At 44.9% G+C, this 21,566-nt stretch overlaps 6 non-coding genes across 6 annotated transcripts; all 6 read left to right on the top strand.

The window, feature by feature from the left end:
- The first annotated feature begins 3,269 nt into the window (after positions 1 to 3,269).
- Trnal-aag (transfer RNA leucine (anticodon AAG)) lies at positions 3,270 to 3,349 on the top strand. Its single transcript has one exon. It is a non-coding gene; the product is annotated as a tRNA-Leu (tRNA).
- A 250-nt stretch (positions 3,350 to 3,599) lies between these two features.
- Trnal-aag (transfer RNA leucine (anticodon AAG)) lies at positions 3,600 to 3,679 on the top strand. Its single transcript has one exon. It is a non-coding gene; the product is annotated as a tRNA-Leu (tRNA).
- Positions 3,680 to 4,258: 579 nt separating this feature from the next.
- On the top strand, positions 4,259 to 4,338 carry Trnal-aag (transfer RNA leucine (anticodon AAG)). The gene has a single exon. It is a non-coding gene; the product is annotated as a tRNA-Leu (tRNA).
- Positions 4,339 to 8,037: 3,699 nt separating this feature from the next.
- On the top strand, positions 8,038 to 8,117 carry Trnal-aag (transfer RNA leucine (anticodon AAG)). Its single transcript has one exon. It is a non-coding gene; the product is annotated as a tRNA-Leu (tRNA).
- Positions 8,118 to 8,368: 251 nt separating this feature from the next.
- On the top strand, positions 8,369 to 8,448 carry Trnal-aag (transfer RNA leucine (anticodon AAG)). The gene has a single exon. It is a non-coding gene; the product is annotated as a tRNA-Leu (tRNA).
- Positions 8,449 to 8,698: 250 nt separating this feature from the next.
- On the top strand, positions 8,699 to 8,778 carry Trnal-aag (transfer RNA leucine (anticodon AAG)). The gene has a single exon. It is a non-coding gene; the product is annotated as a tRNA-Leu (tRNA).
- The last annotated feature ends 12,788 nt before the right edge of the window (positions 8,779 to 21,566 follow it).

Here is a 21,566-nt window from a genome sequence, read left to right as displayed (position 1 = left end):
TAAGAAAATACATGGATCGGACGATGAATACAGTAATGCTTGGAGACTTCAACTGCACCCTGAAGAGCGAGGATAGAAGTGGAACAAACAAGAAAAGAGACCCTAGTTCTATTGCGCTAGAAAGCTAAATAACTGACTTTAATATGAGTGATGCTTCCTCTTACGGACCGTCAAAAGGAGTCAAGTTCACGCATTTTCAGCAAGGAGCAAATGCTAGGCTGGATCGCATATATTTTGCGCTAAGTAAGCGATGGACCACGACGCGATACGAAGTACACCCAGCTTACTTCAGTGATCATTGCCTAGTGACAGCTAACACAAACAACTTCCAAGCGTGGAAGCGCAAGCAAGAAGGATGGGGACTATGGAAATTAAATGTAGAACTTCTCAAGGATGACACGTTCTTAGGATTTATCAGCCAGAAGATGGGCGAAATTCTATCATGCCGAAAAAACTGGACGGAAGAATGGGAAAAGTTCAAGCTGAATGTGAGGTCATTTGCAATAGAACAAAGCAACATTAGATCTTACAAGATTATGTATGAAGAACGCAAGTTAAGTAAAACCTTGTTCGAACTAACGAAGGCGGAATGCCAAAATCCAGGGGAATATTGCGAAGAAATCAAAGATGTAAAACTCCGGCTGGAACTGATAAGTCAAAACAAGTACGAAGGAGCAAAAATTAGATCAAGGACGCAGATCTATATCCCCGACGAAGTTCCCGACAAACGTTTTCTGCATCTGGAAAAACGCCATGTGACGAGAAAAGGGGTGAAAGAAATCGAACACCAGAACAAACTGATTACTGCAGAGGAGGACATTCGAAAATGCTTTGAAGAGTACTATACACATTTGCTGGGGGAAAAGCGGATAAGTGATGAAACACAGATGACAGAAATCATTCAAAACATGCCAAAAATAGGGAAGCAAGAAAGAGAAATGTTGGAAAAAGAAATTACTGTTGAAGAAGTCGAAGCAGCAATCAAGCAACTATCTGTAAACAGAACCCCTGGACCAGACGGTATCGGGAGCGAATTTTATAAGGCACATACGACAACAGTGGCAAAAATACTCACAGGGATTTATTTAGAAGCTGAGAGAAGAGGAGAACTACCAGCATCATTTAGAAGAACACACACGGTACTAATACCAAAGGACATCAAAGATAGACGTGTTCGAAGTGTCAGTGACTACCGACCAATCACGTTATGCAACGTAGACTACAAGATTTATGCGAAGGTCCTAGCTTCGAGACTGCAGAGTGTTATAGGACTGCTCGTGGGTGAACACCAAACATGTGCGATAAAGGGACGAAATATACAAACGAACATACACGTGACCAGGACAATATTAGATTATTGCAGGTACGAAGGAGAGCACGTGGCACTCCTCCAGGTAGATCTCTCGAAAGCGTTTGATGGCGTTGAGCACGCGTATTTATTTACACTCCTAAAAGCTGTGAATTTCGGAAGTGCGTTCGTTAAAATGATACAAATGTGTTATCACCAGGTTACAACAAAGTTGGTAATCAACAATGCGCTAACAACTGCCATCAAAGTTGAGTGTTCCGTAAGGCAAGGCTGTCCGTTGTCACCCTTACTTTTTGATTTATATCTCGAGCCACTGTGTAAAAACGTAATAGCATCTCCAGAGGTGAAAGGGTTCATACTGACCAGCAGTGAAGTGAAGGTACTAGCATATGCAGATGACCTCGCGTTTTTAGTGTCGGATAAAAAAAGCGTTGCAAGAGTTTTTACCGAAATAGAAAGGTTCTGTACAGTGTCAGGCGCGGAGGTAAATAGAGAAAAAACAGTTGGTGTTTGGGCAGGACTATGGGGTGCAACCCCTCAAATATATCTAGACGTAAAATGGCAAACAACGTATCCCACATATCTTGGAGTACCTCTAGAAATGAGCAGAAACTCGAACGCCCTGTGGTCGGATGTAAAGAATAAAGTGAAGAAGCGTGCTTTGATGTGGAAGCAGCGACAGATATCTATTTTTGAAAAAGCCAATGTATGCAATGTCTTTCTCGTTGCAAAACTAGTGTACTTGCTTCAAGTGCTCCAGTGCAGTCGGAAAAAAGTGCAGGAGTTTCACCGCATTTTCGCGACGCTTATTTGGGGCTCAAGCTTTGAACCTATGAGACGCGAAAACCTGTTCAAGAAAGTGAAAGACGGTGGCGTAGGTCTCCAGCACTTGTTTATCAAGCAAATACTGATGCGATTAACTTTCTTTAGGGAAATCAAGCATCCCCTACTAGAGGAGATGAAACGATATATTGGGTACAACTATCTACCCCAGTACACCGTAGCGATTCACCTGGAACATAGGCAGCTGAGTGGATTTTATAGGGAAGTTGTGGATAGCATCATGTTCTTAGGTGCGAGGTTTTCTGCAGAGTACATCTTCACGGTGTCAAAGAAAAAACTATACCAGGATTTGACGGATGTTTTATTCCCTGTGCCACTGTACAGGCAGGTGCCGGACGAGTGGCCAGGAAAGGATATCTTACTGAGAGTTAAGAGGATGCAAATAAGAGCAAAGTTGAAAACGTTCTTTTTCAAGCTACATTCAAACACGCTGCCCGTGAAAGTATGGCTTCAAGATAAAGGCTTCTTTGTTCCCTGGAACACAAACTGTCGGCTCTGCAACCCAAGCAGCACAATGTACTGAAAGTCGAGTGCAATAGGGGTGGACGGGTAGGTGGAAGGCCTTGAACAGACTCGTGAAACTAAGGAACATTGATAAAACACATACCGTCCACCCCTATTGCACTCGACTTTCAGTACATTGTGCTGCTTGGGAAGGTGCCGGAAACGATAGAACACGTTTTTCTAGACTGCACTGAAGCGCAATTTTTCTGGGATGACCTAAATCAAAAACTCAGAAAAGTACTCCGATTAGATCCGTATACGATACGCTTTTTGCCGTTGCACCCCGAGGAAACTTTCCGGTATGATATTATATGCATTGTTGGCATGTTTTCCTTGTGGAAACTAAAAATGATGGATAGAAACGAGGAACCTCTGATTCCTCCTTTGCTTATCTTTCACCAGGAGATGACACGCATGAAAAGTGTCCTGAGTTATACGGAACATGTACCGGGATGGCTTGACATATGCTTGTATACGAAGCCCGTCAATATTTACCGTGCATAATGAATGTACTAGTATGTTACTTGAAGCAAAGGGACATGTGCTCTGAGGTAGAGCACAACTGTGTAAATAGCACATTTTAAGTAATAAAAAGTGGAAAACAAAAAAAAGAGGTAGCGTGGCCGAGCGGTCTAAGGCGCTGGTTTAAGGCACCAGTCCGAAAGGGCGTGGGTTCGAATCCCACCGCTGCCATTGGTTTTTGTAGTGTACGCACAGAGAATGACAGCATTGAAGGCGCGGTATTATATGCACGTTACCTCCTTTAGATGAATCCGTCTGAATGGATAAGCATACCCCGTGCACGAGGATTAGGAGTGGGCTATACCTGCAGTACATGGCTCGTGTCAAGCAGCGTGCACGGCTGGAAAGCTTCTAGTTTCATCGTAGATTGCTATGCCGTTGACGCTTTGTACTTTGTAAGGCGGTTAAAACGTGAACGGGAGGTAGCGTGGCCGAGCGGCCTACGGCGCTGGTTTAAGGCACCAGTCCGAAAGGGCGTGGGTTCGAATCCCACCGCTGCCATTGGTTTTTGTAGTGTACGCACAGAGAATGACAGCATTGAAGGCGCGGTATTATGTGCACGTTACCTCCTTTAGATGAATCCGTCTGAATGGATAAGCATACCCGTGCACGAGGATTTGGAGTGGGCTATACCTGCAGTACATGGCTCGTGTCAAGCAGCGTGCACGGCTGGAAAGCTTCTAGTTTCATCGTAGATTGCTATGCCTTTGACGCTTTGTACTTTGTAAGGCGGTTAAAACGTGAACGGGAGGTAGCGTGGCCGAGCCGTCTAAGGCGCTGGTTTAAGGCACCTGTCCGAAAGGGCGTGGGTTCGAATCCCACCGCTGCCATTGGTTTTTGTAGTGTACGCACAGAGAATGACAGCATTGAAGGCGCGGTATTATATGCACGTTACCTCCTTTAGATGAATCCGTCTGAATGGATAAGCATACCCCGTGCACGAGGATTTGGAGCGGGCTATACCTGCAGTACATGGCTCGTGTCAAGCAGCGTGCACGGCTGGAAAGCTTCTAGTTTCATCGTAGATTGCTATGCCGTTGACGCTTTGTACTTTGTAAGGCGGTTAAAACGTGAACGGGAGGTAGCGTGGCCGAGCGGTCTAAGGCGCTGGTTTAAGGCACCAGTCCGAAAGGGCGTGGGTTCGAATCCCACCGCTGCCATTGGTTTTTGTAGTGTACGCACAGAGAATGACAGCATTGAAGGCGCGGTATTATATGCACGTTACCTCCTTTAGATGAATCCGTCTGAATGGATAAGCATACCCCGTGCACGAGGATCTGGAGTGGGCTATACCTGCAGTACATGGCTCGTGTCAAGCAGCGTGCACGGCTGGAAAGCTTCTAGTTTCATCGTAGATTGCTATGCCTTTGACGCTTTGTACTTTGTAAGGCGGTTCAATAAGTGTACGGGAGGTAGCGTGGCCGAGCCATAAGAGGACTGAATTCACGGAAAAAGCAATATCAGCTGAAGCGTTATCTGGAAAATTTCCCAAACCTAGATCTGATAGCGATACAGGAGACAAAAATAAGTTCTCAAGAAGCCACTGAAGATTTAATCACCAACGTGTTTCAACGGAGCTATGATGTTGTCGTCAGCCATGCAGATGGCTACTCGGCGGGAACATTATTATGTTTAAAAAAGAGAGAAGATATGATACCGCTGCAATATGCAACTGATGATCAAGGCAGGGCAGCTCGTCTCGATGTCCTCATAGATAACGACCTGTGGCGGTTTATTGCTGTGTACGCACCTAATGAAGCTCAAGAAAGAGACGCTTTCTTCGAATCGCTGACAAAGGTTATAACAGAAGTTGATAACACAGTGCTCCTGGGTGACTTTAACTGCACCTTGAAAGATAACGACAGAAGTAATGTAAAAGGGACAACTGATAAAGGTACAGAAGCTTTACGAAGCATAATACGAAACTCAGGCATGATAGACGCACTTGAATATGCAGCGCCAAAGACACAGAGATTTACTCATTTCCAAAAGAATGCCCATGCCAGGTTAGATCGTGTGTATGTTACGGCGTCAAGTACGAAGAAAGTCTACAAATACCGGGTGGAACCAGTGTACTTCAGTGATCATAGTCTCGTGGAAGTTACATTGGGAAAATCCGAGCCTTTAGAATCATACAAGCAAGGATGGGTGCTTTGGAAATTTAATGTGAAATTGTTGGAAGACCAGAAATTCGTGGATGATGTCAAGAAGGAAATCGCAAAGATCATACCAGGCAGTGGAACCCAGATTTTATTCTGGGAACAATTCAAGCAGCGAATACGATTCCTTGCTATCGAGAGAAGCAGCATCATAGCGTACCAAGCAAGATGGCGTGAAGACGAATTAAAGAAAAAACTGCACAGTGTCACGTTATTGGAATCGGAAAGTCCAGGAAGATACTATAAAGAAATGGAAGATATAAAATACGAGCTTGAATTGATAAATCACTCCAAATATGAAGGCGCAAAAATTAGGGCAAGATCACAGCAATTTCTTCCAGATGAGCTACCTGGTAAACGGCATTTCACTCAAGAAATGCAATATGCGAAGAAGAAAGTTATACAAGAAATCCAGCATGAAGGAAAAATAATCAGTGAACAGACAGAAATACACAGATGCTTCGAAGAATATTATGAAGAATTAATAGGTAAAGAAAGGAAATCGAAACTGACGGACTGTGAAAACCAATGGAAGCTGACGCAGCTAACAATGGAAGACCAAGAAATGTTAGACCAGCCATTACAACTACAAGAGATAAGAGCGGCAATGACATCATTGGGAAAGAACAAGACACCGGGACCTGACGGACTAGGAGCCGAGTTCTATCAAAAGTTTGCCGATTTGTTATCACCGGTGTTATTAGAAGTATATCGGGAAGCCGAAAGAGAAGGATTGCTACCTGGATCGTTTCGACGATCACACACCGTCCTAATACTGAAGAAAAAGGCAGAAGGAAGAATACCATGTGTCGCAGACTACAGGCCAATCCCACTCAGCAATGTAGATTATAAACTCTATGCCAAAGTCCTCGCAGCTAGGCTTCAGAAAGTCATGGGAACCCTCGTCGCAAATCATCAGACCTGTGCCATCAGGGGTAGAAGCATCCAAACGAACATTCATGTGCTCCGTACTGTAATTGATGTATGCAGGCAAGAAGGAGATCAGGCGGCAGTCATTGAGGCCGACTTATCGAACGCCTTTGACCGTGTGAGTCATGATTTCTTATTTTCCACTCTCCAGCAGATGAATGTCGGAAAGGTGTTCACGGAACGTCTTCGTCTCTGTTACAACGCGGTGACGACGAAACTAGTAATTAATAATAAGTGCACACGTGCAATCCAACTGAAATCATCGGTACGACAGGGGTGCCCATTATCCCCACTACTCTTCGACCTCTATATAGAACCACTGTGCCAAAGAGTTTTAAGCAACATGGATATAAGAGGCTATCACCTAGGTGACAGCATAGTGAAGGTCTTGGCTTACGCTGATGACCTGACGTTTGTGGTTGCGGACAAAAAGAGTGTTGCGGGAGTGCTGAAGGAAATTGAAGAATTCTGTAAGTTGTCGGGTGCCAGGCTTAATAAGGAAAAATCAGTTGGTATATGGGCTGGACAATGGGGCTCTACACCAAAGATGTATGAGGGTATAAGGTGGCAGTGTAATCCGACTGTATACTTAGGTGTCCCCCTGCAGGAAACCAGAAACACTAATGGGATGTGGACAGAACTGTGTCAAAAGGTGCAAATTTGTGCAAACATGTGCAAAGGGAGAGAGCTGTCCATCTTCCAAAGGGCAAGTGTCTGCAATGTGTTCCTTGTGGCAAAAGTTGTCTACCTGTTACAAGTGATGCAGTGTTCGAGGAGCAAAATTCAACAACTTCACCGTGTGTTTGCAACACTGATATGGAAATCAAACTTCGAGGCAATGCGAAGGAACAACTTGTTCAAAGCAATACGTGATGGGGGAGTAGGGCTACAGCATCTGTTTGTCCAAAAACTACTTATGAGGCTCTTTTTCTTTCGCAAATGCAGGCACCCTGTTTTGTGTGAAATGCTGCAGAGTGTTGGACAGGTATATCTACCGCAGATCGTGGTAGGGACTGTGAAACGTACGTTTGTGTTGTCTGGATTCTACAATGATGTGGTGGAAAGTATAAGGTTCCTACTTACTAGGTTTACAAGAGACTATGTGTTTAGTGTGTCAAGAAGCAAGCTAAGAGCGGATCTCATTGAATGCCTCTTTCCAACTCCAATATACAGACAAATTCCGAGTGACTGGCCAGGTACTGATGTACTTTGCCGTGTTAGGAAAATGCCGATTAAGCCAGCGCTAAAAACATTTTTCTTCAAGATACATACAAACACGTTGCCCGTGAAATCGTGGCTGGCAGCGAAAGGAATATTCGTACCATGGTCAGTTAACTGTCGTTACTGCAGAGAACCTGAAACTATTGAACACATTTTTCTTTATTGTACAGAGGCCCAGTTCCTGTGGCAAGACCTAAGTATATTAATTGGGAAACGTTTACGACTTAATCCCCACACGATGCGCTACTTACCCTTAGCAGAGAAGAAAGGGCCACGATATGACGTCTTGTGTGTAGTCGCATTGTATTCATTATGGAAAGTCATCATTGCTGGCAGAAACGAGGAGCCCATGAGACCACCGATGGTATATTTAAGAGAAGAACTAAGACAAATGAAACGATATGCTGAATACAGAGGAGAAGTACCGGAATGGCTTGAACAATTCTGTGGCTGTGTTGCTCCAAGTCGGAGTCCACTCTTTTAAATGCAAGTGTTTTTAATCTGATGTCAAGTTAAAATGTATCAAAATAAAAAGGTTTAAAAAAAAAAAGTAGCGTGGCCGAGCGGCCTAAGGCGCTGGTTTAAGGCACCAGTCCGAAAGGGCGTGGGTTCGAATCCCACCGCTGCCATTGGTTTTTGTAGTGTACGCACAGAGAATGACAGCATTGAAGGCGCGGTATTATATGCACGTTACCTCCTTTAGATGAATCCGTCTGAATGGATAAGCATACCCCGTGCACGAGGATTAGGAGTGGGCTATACCTGCAGTACATGGCTCGTGTCAAGCAGCGTGCACGGCTGGAAAGCTTCTAGTTTCATCGTAGATTGCTATGCCTTTGACGCTTTGTACTTTGTAAGGCGGTTCAATAAGTGTACGGGAGGTAGCGTGGCCGAGCGGCCTACGGCGCTGGTTTAAGGCACCAGTCCGAAAGGGCGTGGGTTCGAATCCCACCGCTGCCATTGGTTTTTATAGTGTACGCACAGAGAATGAGAGCATTCAAGGCGCGGTATTATGTGCACGTTATCTCCTTTAGATGAATCCGTCTGAATGGATAAGCATACCCCATTCACGAGGATTTGGAGTGGGCTATACATGCAGTACATGGCTCGTGTCAAGCAGCGTGCACGGCTGGAAAGCTTCTAGTTTCATCGTAGATTGCTATGCCTTTGACGCTTTGTACTTTGTAAGGCGGTTAAAACGTGAACGGGACGTAGCGTGGCCGAGCGGTCTAAGGCGCTGGTCTAAGGCACCAGTCCGAAAGGGCGTGGGTTCGAATCCCACCGCTGCCATTGGTTTTTGTAGTGTACGCACAGAGAATGACAGCATTCAAGGCGCGGTATTATGTGCACGTTATCTCCTTTAGACGAATCCGTCTGAGTGGTTAAGCATACCCCATGCACGAGGATTTCGAGTGGGCTATACATGCAGTACGTGGCTCGTGTCAAGTAGCGTGCACGGCTGGAAAGCTTCTAGTTTCATCGTAGATTGCTTTGCCTTTGACGCTTTGTACTTTGTAAGGTGGTTAAAACGTGAACGCTTTCATATCGCTATATCGTTTCATATTAAACTATACAACTTGATAAAACTGTCCATTCCGAGTGCCGCCTTGGAAGTGATTTTGTCAAAGGCGACCTTTCAGGGTGCAACACGAGAACAAGATACGGGGTTCGAACCCGTGGTCTTACGTTCACATACACATATTACAAAATCAGCTTAGGACATCTTTAATATTATTGTTATATCAAATGATATGAAGCCCCTAAGTTGACGAAATTGGCCATTTGGCCACTTCGACTGCCGGTTTGGAAGCAATTTTGTCAAACATGACCTTTCAGGGTGCAACAGGGGATCAAGATACGGGGTTCAAACCCCGTAATCTTACTTTCACATATACATATTGCAAAATCAGCTTAGGACATCTTTAATAGTATTGTTATATCCAATGCTATTAAGCCCCGAAGGTGATGAAATTGGCCACTTGACCATTTCGAGTGCCGTTTTGCAAGCGATTTCGTCAAACGCGACCTCTCAGGGTGCAATAGGGGAACAAGGTACGGGGTTCAAACCCCGTTATCTTACTTTCACATATACATATTACAAAATTAGGTTAGGACACCCTTAATATTATTTTTATATCAAATGATATTAGGCCCGGAAGGTGATGAAATTGGCCATTTGGCCATTTCGAGTGCCTGTTTGGAAGCGGTTTTTTCAAACGCGACCTCTCAGGGTGCAACAGGGGAACAAGGTACGGGGTGCGAACCGTGCGACCTTACTTTCACATGTACATATTACAAAATCAGCTTAGGACATCGTTAATATTATTGCTATATACAATGTCATTAAGTCCCGAAGGTGATGAAATTGGCCACTTGGGTATTTCGAATGCCGTTTTGGAAGCGATTTTGTCGCACGCGACCTCCAAGGTTGCCATACGGGAATGAGGTACGGGGTTGAAACGCCGTGATCTTACTTCCGCATATACATATTACAAAATCAGGTTAGGACACCTTTAATATTATCGTTATATTAAATGATATTAAGCCCCGAAGTTGATGAAATTGCCACTTGGCCATTTCGGGTGCCGTTTTGGAAGCGATTTTGTCAAACGCGACCTTCCACGGCGCAACAGGTGAACAACGTACGGGGTTCAAACCCTGTGATCCTACTTCCAGATATACATATTACAAAATCACCTTAGGACATCTTTAATATTATTGTTATACCAAATGATTAAGCCCCGAATTTTATTAAATTGGCCAACTGACCATTTCGTGTGCCGTTTTGCAAGCGATTTTGTCAAACGGGACCTCTCAGTGTGCAACAGGGGAACAAGGTACGGGGTTCAAACCCCGTGATCTTACTTTCACATATACATATTACTAAATTTGGTTCAGACATCTTTAATATTATTATTATTATATCAAATGATATTAGGCCTGGAAGGTGATGAAAATGGCCATTTCGAGTGCCGTTTTGGAGGCGATTTTGTCACACGCGACCTTTCAGGGTGCAACAGGGGAGCAAGATACGGGGTTCAAACCCCGTGATCTTACTTTCACGTACATATACATTTTACAAAGTCACCTTAGGACATCTTTAATACTATTGTTATATCCAATGATATTAAGCCCCGAAGGTGATGAAATTGGCCATTTGGCCATATCGAGTGCCGTTTTGGAAGCGATTTTGTCAAACGCGACCTCTCAGGGCGCAAAAGGAGAAAATGGTACAGGGCTCAAACTCTGAAATCTGGATTTCATGTATACATTGTGTAAAACCAGCTTAAGACATTTTTTATATTTTGATAGCATTTTCTTTCTTTCTTTTTTTTTTTGCCTTCGCGGGTGTCGTTTTGGAAGCAGTTTCTTCAAACGCGACCTCTCCGTGTACAGGGGAAACAGGTACGCCCTTTCAACAGGATTAAAGGGGCTTCGCACGTTTTAAAGGGCTGCCGAACGTTGCGGTAGCCTCTGTTACAATCCCAGTACAAGCCGTTATAGTATCTTCTTGTCACTATGATACAAATCATTTGAGTCATTGTAAAGGGCCCTGCTGCCGCCTTTTCCAAATTTTGTGGTAGTTTCCGATTCAATCACAGGAGAGGGGCATAACATAAGCCGCCGCGTCTTTATATGTGTGTAAATTGTCTGCCACCATGATTAAAGGGGTGTTTCTCCGTTTGAAAGGGCTCTGCTGCATTCTTTTCCGATATTTGCGGTCACCTGTGTTATGATCTCGATAGAATTGCACAGTGTAAGTTGTTGATAATAAGTCTTTGGCGTCATGACACAAGGGGTTTTGCTCGTTTAAGAGAGCTCTGCTGCCACGTTTTTCGAATTTAGCGATCGCCTGTGTTATAACTCCAGCAGAATGGCATTGCACCAAGCCACTGTTAATTTTATTTCTTTCGCTCCATGATACAGGGAGTGTCGCCCGTTTTAAAAGGCCTTGCTGCCGCCGTATCCGAATTTTGCGGTCCCCTTTTGCGCAATCCCGGTAGAAAACCATAGCATAAGCCGTCATGAATATGCCTTTGGTACCATGATACAAGGGGTTTCGTACGTTTTAAAGGACTCTGCTGCTGCCTTTTCCGAACTTTGTGGTCGCTTCTGTTGTAATCCCTGTAGAACAGCATCATAAGCAGTTGATAATATCTGTTTGGAACCATGATTAAAGAGGTTTCGCCCATTCTAAAGGGCTCTGCTGCGGTCTTTTACGGATTTTGCAGTCGCCTCCGTTACAATCCCAGTGTGAAGGGCAATAGCACAAGCCGTCTCGAATATGCCTTTCGCACCATGATACAAATGATTTTGCCCGTTTTAAAGGGCTCTGCCGGCGCCTTTTCCAAATTTTGTAGTCAACACTGTGAAAATCTCAGTACAGGGGTCTAGTAGAAGTCGTTGATAATGGCTTCGCTATGCAGAATACACCAGTGACTCTTTGTGGTGTATTCCTTGGATGCCCTTTCCATCACTGGGGCTGCAGAAAGGTTACTTTTCACTTTTCTCAATGAAGTTGGCAAGTGATGCAATGTTTCAGAAGGAGACTGTAGGTCATTTCTTGCAGGTAGACGTGCCAAGAGAATCATGGACTTCTCTATGCATGCTGCACTTAGAGAAAAATTGGTTGATTACCATGAACAGTGAAATCCAAACGGCTTCGTAACGGATATATATTTTCATCTATGATGTCTTTTCCTCGGACTTTCGCACCAGTGCTCGTAGGTGTGTGCTGCCGTGTAAATGTTTAGACTGCCGGCGATTTGCCGGGCAAGTTCACTTTTGTGCCCCGTATCTTGGCAATTTTTTTTTCCTTACCATATCGTCGCGTCTCTCTCATGCTGAATTCAAACGGCAGGTATCAGCTTTTAGTCCGCTGCGCAACTCGTATCAGCGCCGAAGAGCAACGACAATTTCTTCTTTGTCATTGCTGTTGCGCTGGCACTATCATCAATGCGCATAGAAGCCAAGATGCGGTATACCCGGCATGATAAGATGTCTGCGTGATTTCGAGTGGAGCGAATCATAGCGGGTATATCTTTTTGGATATATACTATGGGTGTATGGATTGTTGGGCAAGCTGTATCAGGAAATCTCATGAATTACAGGGGGGTGGTTGGAAAAATTCAAGGGGAGTGTACACCTCCCTGGGGGGGGGGGGGGTAATGAAGCCCCTGGAAAGGACCGCAATTATAGCAAAGTACCTTAGCGTAAACAGCTGAGCGGTATAGTTATTAGGCATTCGCATATACAATTCGTCAATGAAAAACTTCACTCGACACACCAAAAGAAAAAAATGAGCTTCCTATCCAAATGAGACGTTGAAAATTTGAAAGGCGTTTCAAGTCCTTCGTACATAGTTCTTCACGAACGATTATCCCAACGTTCAGGAGCACTGAATTGTCGGTTTACACACTGTATTGTTGATGTTGCTTGCATTTTCAACGTGAAAAAGAAAAAAAAACAGGGAGAAATAATTAAAAATTTTCACACAATGGCCCTCGTACATAACTACTCCATCTCTATTTTTCTCCCTTTTTTTATCTGCGCCTCTCTGTGCTCCGTATAGTTTTTCACGCATGGTATCCGGAGAGGCTGCTGCTATGCTGCAAACCGATAAACTTAGTGTAATAATTAAGACGATGCCATTCCCTGCACTTGTCTCCACTATTACTACCCTATTATCATATTACTTACAGAGTAGTTTATCAAAATGCACGATCAGACCACATCGCTATAAATACTTGTTGAGGTTCATGAGTCACAAGAACTGCTCGAATGTGAATGTACGTCCCAACGTCGACAGGAGCAGCACTACATCGATCAAGGGTAAAAACAATGCCTGAAAACCTGGTTTCATTCCGAATAATTCATTATTGGGGGGGGGGGGGTCAAGAGCCCTCGGGGCACAGAATAGCTGACTGCAAGCCATGCACATGCGGCCCGCGTGTGTGAGAGCCCTGATTACCCTGACCTAAGCATTGCTTAATCTTAAGCGAGATATAAATAATGTACTCGAGGGCGCGAAAGCACTTGTTTACCGTTATCTCCAAGTCTGCTAATGAACAACTGTATTTTTGACGTTGGGGTCTCTAATCACCACCGGCGATATTCTACCCTGTTCCAGTTTCTAATCCCCTATACAGGCTATACTTCATACCATGCCAGTCTTCATACCATGGATCCATGGACTGGTTATTGGAAATCTACAATAAACATTGGAGATCAAGTTGAAATGTATAGGCTGGGATTGAAGGAACGGATCGCGACATCTGTCGACGTCTGTACGCCGCTCATAGACGCAGTCACTTCTCGGCGCTAACACGCAATAAAAAAAACTGAATACAACAAGATCCGTACGGTGCATCCGATGAACCCTACATTTGTAGTTGTAAGGGACGAATGTCGCCTCGGTAGAAATACTTTCACCCCCTGGATCACGTCACGGAAATGTTTCCATTCCAGACGGGGGGCGGCATACGTGCATTGTCATTCACAGATGCGATAACGTTTTCAAACGAACGCGTTTCAAAATGAACCCCCAGAAAAAAAGCTCATTTTCATGTTATTTTGGTTTCGTTACTGATTTTCCTTTCCCACACTTCAGCCAATCACATTTTCCTACCTGCGGAAGGCAATACTGACATGGGACGTTAAGTTAGAAACTGCAACATCTGTCATAATTTTATGTTCCTGTGTTGTTGTAAACTGCCGTGTGGCCTATTCACCTGCGACTATACCTCCAAGTATGGGTAAACAGTATTGTAAATACACTAAAATAAAATTCACTCAGTGTTTTCCACTTCTTCACCGCCTCGTGTGTCGGTGACCTTCTGTATTCCTACCCACTGCAGGGATTTGGGAATATGCACGCCTTCGATTCTGAATGTATTTAGTTTTGCACCAAAATCTCTGGTCCAACGAAGTCGCGTTTGATCAAATCATTGCCACTCGCAGACGCCAAATTGTCCATATCTTCCATTTCATTTAGTAATAACTCTGGATATAAACATGATATCGAAGACGTCATCATTTAATTAAGTAGTCTGTATATCCATGCTTAATAGCTATCAGTCAGCGGCCCATACCTGTTTCCCTTGCTACAGCCTGCGAAGTAGCTTTTGGTGAAATCGTTCATTTTCAAGCGACTAAAGGACAAACAGGAGACAAGGTCACACACAAGTCGCTCTGTTGTTGTTTCGTGTTTGTTCTGTGGTCAGTTGTGAATTTACACCAACCAGCCCAATCTATATACTTCAGACAATTTGCCAAATCATCGCGCAAGTGCCACTCACTGGCGCAAATTGTCAGTTTCCTCTGTTTTAGCTCGTAATAACTCTTTGTACCAATTTGACACTGACGGTATCATCATAAAATTACGTGTCTGTGTATCGTCTGCGGACCGTAGCTGTTGTCCTTGCTGCACCCTTAGAACTCATATTTAGTCAATTTGTCGTCCAGAAGGCTATCACAGGCGCCAACCTGCCAATTTCATCCGGCAATCTCCCGGTATCTGGAAAGTCTCATGCTCGTTCCCACAGTTATACATCACGTTTTATTCTTTATCTTACACGAAAGCTCCCGGGCGTGTAATCGGTGTTGTTATCAGGTCCGGGCGCGAAAAGGGAATTGTTCGCCTCAGATATGTCCTCCTCTCCCTCCCAAATATGTTCCTCCTCACGTACTCACGCACCACCCTGTAAACTTAGCTTCCTTGCGTAGTCCTCTGCTATCAGGTCAACCCGGGTTTCAGAGGGGGTGTCCCTGAATGCTGCTCTTGGCAGAGTACTCGGAATTGGCGAAAATCATTTCATGGTCCCTTTAAGGCAGTGAATGGACCCGGATGCTGATGGGGCGATTGACATTCACGAGTGATACATTAAAAGGATTGTGCGAAGTGTATCGATCAATGTAGTTACACTTATAGGTAAACGCCGTATAAGGAAGCGTCGACTTGTTAGGGCAGCATAATTCATTTAGTGTGAGGAACACGCTGCACAAGAGACAGAACAACGCTTACGGAGGCACATGTAACGTGTTGCGTTTGTCGCCGTGCCTGTACTGCCATTGCAGAAGTAGAGGTATCTTTACATCTCAAGATGAAGCGCATGGAAACTCGATGCATTGGACACATCCGCTATGTTATCTGTGCCAGCGCTTTCTCTGACTCGCATATATTATCCCACATGCACTGAGTTATCCCAAGCAGCAAAATGTACTGAAAGTCGGGTGCAATAGGGGTGGACGGGTAGGTGGAAGGCCTTGAACAGACTCGTGAAACTAAGGAACATCGATAAGACACATACCGTCCACCCCTATTGCACTCGACTTTCAGTACATTGTGCTGCTTGGGATGGTACCGGAATTGTCGCCGTGAAACACATCATCTGATCGTCATTCGCGTAGTTGTTGTTCCGGCTCACTATTTTCCGAGGGATAGTCTCGTCTTAGCTTCTTAGCGGAGGGGCCCCGTCGATCGCTGTATTCATACGCATTATTTTATTTCGCCGATATTTAGATGATACGGTCTGTAACTGAAAATGAACACGCTGCGTTTTAGGCAATGAGGGATATCCTGCACCTTATTTCGGCTGGTTTACTAGTGCAGTGCAGCCATGAGCCATCACATTAATAAAAAAAAAATGAGTTGCTTCCATATACCATCTACACCAGTATTACATCTGGATCTGCATGCTGGTTTCAGGAGCCGAGTTACTTCTTGAATCAATGCACATCTCCACACATTCCACAGATACTGTAATTTTATACGTAACATTGAATAGACCATAATTTTATTGAATACACAGAGATCATAAACCTATCTGACTCCCCCCCATAATCCCTCGCAACAGGTAAACAAGTACACTGCAAGATGAACAGAATACAGGCGCAGTTGAGCTGTTCTGTGGTAAGTCTTAGGTGCAGAATGAGGTCATTCCCCACAAACCAGTGAAGGGGCTTGCAACACCACCATCCCACATGAACATAAAAGCTTCTTCGTACCAATGTGTGTTTTACAAACCAAGGTTGGAATAGAGCGTAGAAAATGGGCACCTTGAATAGCAAAACTCAAGCAGCTCTGACGTCACAGACCTTAGGGCTATCAGTGGAATTGGCTGTATCTCTGAGGTCCTTGACATTCGTGCTTTAGTCAGGCATCTGTTCGAGAGCTTTTATCTCGCAAAGCATGACACATGAAAAAAAAAAAAAAAAAGACAGATCAACATTATGGAGCGCAATGCATGATGCACCCATGATCGATGTAACAAACCACATCTATGAAAGCGTCCCAACCCCTTTGATTTTTCCCTGGCACTTCATGTAGTAAAAATGGCTAAGGAACCTGGAGTACCATTTACTGTGTGCACCAAAATCTTGTGTTTGTTTCCCCATGCCCTACACTTCTACTGAAGCCACCGATTAATGGCGAAGGAAATGCCAAAAACTAAAAATCCTAGGTATGAGACTGTTTGTACACGTTGACTGAAGCCCTTCTGTTGTCCACTTGCATTTAATGCCTTGCAGAGTTGTTAGCGTTGTAGTGACTCATTCACTGTAACTCTTGCGGTGAGCCCCCGTTGTGTAGTCTCTTCTTTCTTTTCGGGTGCTCATGAACAGCCATCGTCCATAGAGATCGAGCAGAGCACCAGAAAGCTCCTGGACATACCCTGACATGAAAATTAGCATTATTAGAATTCCTAAAACAGACAGAACAGGCTTGTGCAGTAACGAAGCAATGCAATTCTCTGTTTCAGTAGTTTTCTCACACATTCCTCATGTGTTGATACAATATGTGGCACACAGATAAGGTGGAAGCGGTGTTGTGATACATGACCTACTTACCATAGCATACTTAGATACATGACCGGGTAACAGCACTGAGACAAGGCAACGTTTAGTGCACACAATGGCGGGATGTCTTTCAGAAGGGGAAGTACACCCACTATCCCCTACAACACTTCGAATGTTCCAGTTCCTGTAAGTGAGGAATGCAGGACAATTGCTTAGTAATCGCTGCTAGCTTGAAATACTGTAAATCACCTTCGTGGGGCAAAAGCTGCTTCCCAATGGCTTGATGTGCACATCTTGCATGGTGACCTTGATGTTCATTAATATGCGAAGCAACGTTATGATCCAAATATCCATGACATGCGTAGAGTATCATGAGCCATTTTACCGGAACGAGGTTTTCATTATCATTGCTTGTCCATGTGCGCACGCATGTGCATGTTTACGATACTGTGGCACCATTATTGTAGCACCAGACGTTGCTTCACCAGTGCTGCTGTATGTACCTCTTTCCTGGGGCCTGAGCAAGGAGAAGCAGAAATTATAATTATACCTGTTAAGGCTAATATTGTTAGGAAATGTGCAAAAAGCATATACATATTTAAGCTACAAGATGTGATCAACAGCATAGCTTGCCCCCAGCTGTACCCCTTCTAATAGGAAATATCTTGTCAACCAATGGACAGCATACATATGTGTTATGACAGTGTGCTACAAAGCAAATGTGGCTCTCTTGCAATGTGCCACGTGTCAAAACGATGATTCACAGATAGATGAGTCCTTCTCATGACTTCACCTATTTCTGCCAAGCATGCTGACCGTCATCCCTTGCTGGTCAAGGTACTCGGTACCTGCTTGCTCGGTACCTGCTGCTCGGTACTTGCTGGAGTCAACTTCATTAGCATAGAAGGACACAATGGAATTTTCGGCATGTAATAACTTTACATTACAACTTGAATACACAGCACTCACAGACACAGCCTGGCTTTTAAAGAGGAACAGCAATATGCTACCATGTATGCAGGATATGGGGTAGTTCCATAGTTGGGAAAAGCAACATAAGCAGGAAACATTGCCTCCACTACCGCGTGCCGGGGATTTCCGACGCACCTCAAAAGAACCCCATGTTGTCGAAATTATCCGCAGTCCTATACCCTGCGGCACGGGTAACATGTCGCCATATTCTATATAGGCAGAAAAACCTTACGTGTAACATCACGGCACCATTATTTCTAGCAATGGCCCACACTCACATCTGCCGGTGTGTTCTGTTAAAGGACGACGGAAGCGAAAATAAGCTGCAAAGCTGTTTGCCTCATATTGCGATGTGTACCAAAACAATCCGGAATTCGACTTAGATTTACGTATATCAGTTGAAATGCCGCCACAATCGCGATATAAAATTCAGCCGCGGAGCACTCTGAGCCCCTGGTGAGCGTCGCCGCGCCGCCGTAGCAGACCACGGAAGTGACGCACGTTGCCTCTCCTGTTGGAGTTCCTGACTTTGGTTTTGCGGTTGTTTTGCGATCGGAGGTTGATTTTCGCGACGTGCTTGTGCAGTCTTTCCTGGCTGTGCTACAGCATGTTGTCGACTTCCTTTCAGCAACGCGAGGACATAATGTTCCTTGCACGAACGACACACGGATAGACAGCACAAACATAGCGTCAAACATCGACTGACGTTTATTACAAAGACAACACTACCGAGGTTGGCCCCAAAAATCCATTCGAAGGAAGGTGATCTCATTCTCTGTAGGGGTGAGAGTCTTGCTGCTTACATTGCTGATTGTCTTACCTTGCGTTCGGCCAGGATATGTTTCAGAACAAACACGCTCTACCAGTCTGTGGTTGTTTCCGTGGCCGTATTGGCCATTGGCGCTCGACTGGCAATCGAGAGATGCTCAGTTCAAATTCCGCTGATGTCTGACTTTTTTGATGACTTCATATTTCAGTCGTTTCCGAAAGACAGGAATCTTATTCTCGCCACGAATCCGTCTATGCCTACTTGCAGACAGGTGAAGCAAGACAAGTAGTGCTCAGACATATTGTTGACGAGGTGCTCATTAGCCTCGACTTGTCAACGAAGTACATCAGGCTGAAAGAAGGAGCGGCCCTTCTGTATTTTCACGAAAACGGAAGGCACAGATCTTTATCTCCATTTGGCGTTTTGGCGTACGTCGCTAGGGGGAAAAAACGGAGACGAAGAAGCAGGTACGAACTAGAGCCCTGCACTGACGAGATTTTTGACATCCGCATCCGATCCACATCAGCGTACACGTTATCCGCATCCGATCCGCATCTGCAGCATACGCAACAGTTTATATCCGCATCCGATCCGCTAAGCAAAACGCACCATCCGCATCCGATCCGCAAAATCCGCACGTTTCGAAGGACGCGTAAAGACCACCGGAAGCATGTTGGTGTAATTTCGGATGCCTCCATGCTGTCACGGAAGGACTCACGACGACAAGCAAAGGTAAACCTTTCAACAAACGCGATATGGAGAGACTTCTGGAATGCGTGGAACGCTACCTCGCCGGTGCTCGTGCCATTCAAGACGCCAGAATGCCTCCTCTCCCGTCCTGGCCATATATGGTCAAAGGTGAACCCGAGCATGCGCTCGCTGTCGGTGCGCGTAACAAATAAATTGCTGGTGGAAAAATTACGATACGCGGTATGCCACATCCGATCCGCTATCGATCCGCTGCCTTCGCATCAGCATCCCATCCGCATCCGACCTCGAGCCGAACGCATCCGATCCGCACACCGCAGAAAGTGTTACATTTACATCCGAACCTGCAAGTATGGTGGGGATATCAGCGGATATCCGGTTCCATCCGCGGATGGTGCAGGGCTGTAGTACGAACCAATCTCTCATAGTGTATATCGCCTTCAAACTTCCACGAGATCTCTGAATCGAGTGTTATTCGGAATTCGCCGTATTTATACCGTTCACCGGCAGCCGCACATGGAGCGCGAGAGATATTTGACGTCACGCGCTCCTCATATTTTCCCGCAATGCTTTGCTGCAGCGGGTGCGCTCCAGGAGCTATCGTGTCGGGTGGGCGGCCCAGCGCACTCGTAGACGTCAAAAATATGCTCATCCGTACAGCGTACTCGCAAGATACTAGTGGCACCATAATTCTACGTAATATTCACACCTTGTTCGGACAGTTTTTTGCAATGGACAAATATCGTTTCCGTTGTCCTTTAAAGGGACGGTCTCGTACAGATCGAGCGATTCCGAAACTTAGCTGAAATTATATTCAAGAGTGCTACAGAAACACAGTCGCGAAGTTTCATCCAGAACAACGAAGTGGTTTTCGAGAAATTTGAAGAAATATGCCGTGACAGCAGACGACGGAAGTCGCAGCTGGATTCAACTCCCTCGCATGCAACGTCACATGTGACGTTGTTATAGTATTTATGGTGGCAGGTCGCCCATTGGGCGACCGAAGCGCAATGCACAATATAGTCGGAGGTGTATGCGCTTTGCGCTTGGAAGTTGTCACGCGCGACGTCGTAATGTCTGACAGCAAATTTACCGATAGTGACGGGTCCCTGTCACTAAGCGGTGAAGATGAACTCATCGGCGCCGATCGATTGAAGAACCAGGGACGTCGATGAACCTTTAGCTACCGACCCTTTGCCACAACAACGTGGTTAGCCAGTGAAAGTAGTGGATGATCCGGAATCGATTGACGGGTAAGACTCATCCATAAAATCGCACTTTTTTGCGTATATATGTTCCGCCTGATCGTGACACCATTCTAAATTGTACAAACATTGCAGGTGTGTGTGTAGCCACTGCTCGCCAATACCAGCATGTGTTGTGCGCACAATCTGGAACCTGTTTCGATCCGTCACGTACACATGGTGTTATATTCTCCTGAAAGGTGTTGTAAGGTTTGTTTTTGTTGCGCAGCTTTTTATTTGCATATAAAAATGTGTGTTTCATGGTACGTTATGCAAAATTTCAGACTTGGGCATTTCGTCATATGTATCAGAACTTGGATAGACTGCTGAAGAAAGCTGCTCTCTCTCTATCCATTCCCGCAAGCGGCAGGAGGTTGTCAACGTGATAAGTGAAGGCTTTCCATTCATGTCATTACACCTGGAGCAAATGACAAAATCAAGGATAAGCTGATCTACGTCAACGTCTTAATTTCCCCTGGCCTATCTGCACATCTCACATATCCCCACATCCCACATATCTGCATAAAAGACCATGCTTCTGCATCAAATGAGCCCTTGTCATCATTGATGATTATAATATTTCATATAAA

This window comes from Ornithodoros turicata, unplaced genomic scaffold (genome assembly GCF_037126465.1).
Source record: "Ornithodoros turicata isolate Travis unplaced genomic scaffold, ASM3712646v1 Chromosome25, whole genome shotgun sequence".
Classification (NCBI taxonomy): Eukaryota; Metazoa; Arthropoda; class Arachnida; order Ixodida; family Argasidae; genus Ornithodoros; species Ornithodoros turicata.
The sequence above is the reverse complement of the archived record's forward strand: the minus strand, read 5'-3'. Positions and strand labels throughout refer to the sequence as shown.